General features: G+C 51.2%; 1 protein-coding gene across 1 annotated transcript in view; it reads left to right on the top strand.

The window, feature by feature from the left end:
- Positions 1–787: 787 nt before the first annotated feature.
- Positions 788–2,910, top strand: part of C9orf72 (C9orf72-SMCR8 complex subunit) — a 28,734-nt gene continuing 26,611 nt past the window's right edge. The window contains exon 1 of the mRNA XM_017508891.2: positions 788–861. The gene's annotated coding sequence lies outside the window, so the exon portion shown is untranslated. The remainder of the gene's footprint in view (positions 862–2,910) is intronic.

Below are 2,910 nucleotides of genomic sequence, written 5' to 3'. Positions count from 1 at the left end.
AAAAAAAAAAAAAAACTCATCCACATATTGCAACTAGCAAAAATTACACTCCCCAGTGTGAAAATCATGCTTGAGAGAATTCTTGTATGCAAAGGAAAAACTGCGGTGTGGGGGCGGATTCCCGCCCGCAGTGCCCGAACGGTCCCCTACCAGGGTTTGCGGTGGAGTTTTGAATGTACTTAACAGTGTCTAACAAAATTTCATCCACCAATTTGTTGAGCGCCCACAACTGCCAAGCACAAACAAAACCATTCGAAACCACGAAAACGGCTTCACTTTCACTGGGCCCAGCAGGCTCTCCGATTACGGTTCGCGCAAGGTATTGCCCCCACGCTCCCCCAGTGCGCGTCTAAGGTAACAGAACCTGGCAAGTTGCCCCGCCCCGCTTCGCGAGCCTCCTGCATCAACGTCATCGCATAAGGCAAACAGTCAGACGTAACCTACGGTGTCCCGCTAGGAAAGAGAGGTGCGTCAAGCAGCGACAAGTTCCGCCCACGTTAAAGATGACGCTTGCTGCGTCAGCCGTCCCTGCTGCCCAGTTCCTTCAGTCGGGGGCGGGGTCTAGCTAAAGCAGGTGTGGGTTTAGGAGGTGTGTGTTTCTGTTTTTCCCACCTTCTTTCCCCTCTACTTGCTCTCACAGTACTCACTGAGGGCGAACAAGAAAACATCTGATAAAGATTAACCATTAGAAAACAAACAGGGAAACAACCATAGCGTGAAGCGGGCTCCGGAACTCTGGGGACGCGCGCGAGGGGCCGGGCGCGGGGCGTGGTGAGGGCGGGGCCATGCCGGGGGCGGGGGCGGGGCTGCGGTTGCGGTGCTTGCGCCCGCGGCAGCCGAGGCGCAGGCGGTGGCAAGTAGGTGAGTGAGGGGGCGGCGGCGGCGTCCTGGCGGGTGGCTGTTTGGGGTCTGGCTGAAGGAAGAGGCGCGGGTAGCCGTGGGTGCTCTCCTGAGAGCTCCACACGTTTTTACCTTCCGCCTAAATTCTCTGACCAAAGCCGGGTTTCAGGCTTTCCTCCCTAGCGACTGGTGGAATTGCCTGCATCCGGGCCCCCAGCTTCCCGGCCGCGGTGGTGCAGGGACAAGGCATGGAGATCTGGCCTCTTTCTCGCTTTCCCGCCCGCAGTGCCGGAGCTGTCTCCTTCCCCGGGATCCTGCGGTGACCCGCCGGGTGCGCTGCCGCTGCGGGCTCCAGGAGAAAGGAGCCTCGGGCACTGAAAGGCCTCTCCCGGGGGAAGGCCAGAGGGCGGGCGGCGCGCGGCGCGGGCTCCTGCGGACGAAGTGGAGGTTCGCCAGGAACCGGAGAAGGTCCCTGCGGGCGAGGAGATCTTGCGGGGTGCATTGGGGGTGTGGCCGCGCCTGCAGAATTTCAGCCCAAGCTTCTAAAGAGTGCTGAGGACTTGCATGTGAGGACAGCAGTGCCAGTCAGTGTACTCTCATTCTGTGGGAGATGACCTGGTTGCTTCACAGCTCGGAGATGACACAGACTTGCTTAAAGGAAGTGACCCTTGTGACTTGGGCATCACTTGACTGATAGTAATCAGTTGCAGACAGAAGTGCACAGATTGCATTTCTGTGTCCTCACTGGGTCTGTCTGGCCACGATGAACTCCACGAGGCTTTGTATTCGGAAACAGGAGGGAGGTCCCTTTCAAATGCAAGCGAGTTTGTTAGGCTCTGGTAGAGTACTAGCCTGGTTGTGGCGGTTGGTAAATTGCTATTCAAACTGTTCCCATGCACCACCAGTTGTTTACCGCGAAGTACACAATCTGTCTGGTATTTCTTCTACTTTGTACAAAGGATCAAAAAAAAGATTCTGTTAGGTTTGATTTTGCTCAGACTTTGGGAAACGTTTAACATAATCCGTGAATATCACAGAAGCAAGACTATCATATAGGGGCTATTAATAACCTGGAGTCAGAATAGTTGAAATGTAGTTGACACAGGCACTATTATCACCACCTCTGCCAAGCCCTGTCACTTTAGGAAAACGCTGAATCAGTTGGAAACTGCCTCACACTGACAGTACATCTGAAACAAAGAGAGAAATTACTGACCACATTCCAGATTGTTCACTAAGCCAGCATTTATCTGCTCCAGGAAACAATTACAAGCAACTTATGAAGTTGTTTATTCTGTTTGGCTATGTTGGCACTCCAAAATTTCGTTTCAGAGAAAGAAGTTAAAGTAAACCAAAGACGACTTCCGTTTTTCAAGTCTGCCTTTGGATTCTATTCTACGTTAATTAGGTCGTTCCCAGGAGGACTAGATTTAGCCTATTGGCTGAGAAACTTGAATCTGTGAGAAATGGCAAGATAATGATATCTTTCTGAGTCTTTCCTAATGTTGAAGATTTAGAAAGTGTTGTGAACTTTTTAGTGCTATAAGCAGTTAACTGTCCTTACAGTGGTCCTGGGCGGCTCCTGTTGGGGAAAGTGGACTGGTCTAGGATCCTGCTCCACTTTCGGGTGGGAGAAAATACACAGCATGGCTACAAGTATTGAGAGCCAGGCTGGAGAAGGTGCCTTACACCTATAATGCCAGAGCTTTGTTAGGTGGAGGCAAGAGGAGCACTTGAAGCCAGAAGTTCAAGCCCAACCTGGGCAACATAGACCATGTCTGTACAAAAAATTAAAAATAAAAACTTAGCTGGGCACGGTCGTGTACACCTGTAGTCTTAGCTACTTGGAAGACTGAGGCAGGAGGAGCATTTGAGACCAGGAGTTGAAGTTACAGGGAGCTATGATCCTGCCTGGATGACACTCCAGCTTGGTTGACAAAACGAGACCTTGTCTCTAAAAAACAAGAAGTGAGGGCCTTATGATGGTAGAATTTTGACTTACAATAGCGATGGACCAACCAACTTTTTAAATACCAATCAGGGAAGAGATGGCTGATTTTTAACAAATGT

The sequence above is a fragment of the Cebus imitator genome, unplaced genomic scaffold (assembly GCF_001604975.1).
Source record: "Cebus imitator isolate Cc_AM_T3 unplaced genomic scaffold, Cebus_imitator-1.0 Scaffold403, whole genome shotgun sequence".
Taxonomy (NCBI): Eukaryota; Metazoa; Chordata; class Mammalia; order Primates; family Cebidae; genus Cebus; species Cebus imitator.
Note: the sequence above shows the minus strand (reverse complement) of the source record. Positions and strands in the feature narration are given on the sequence as shown.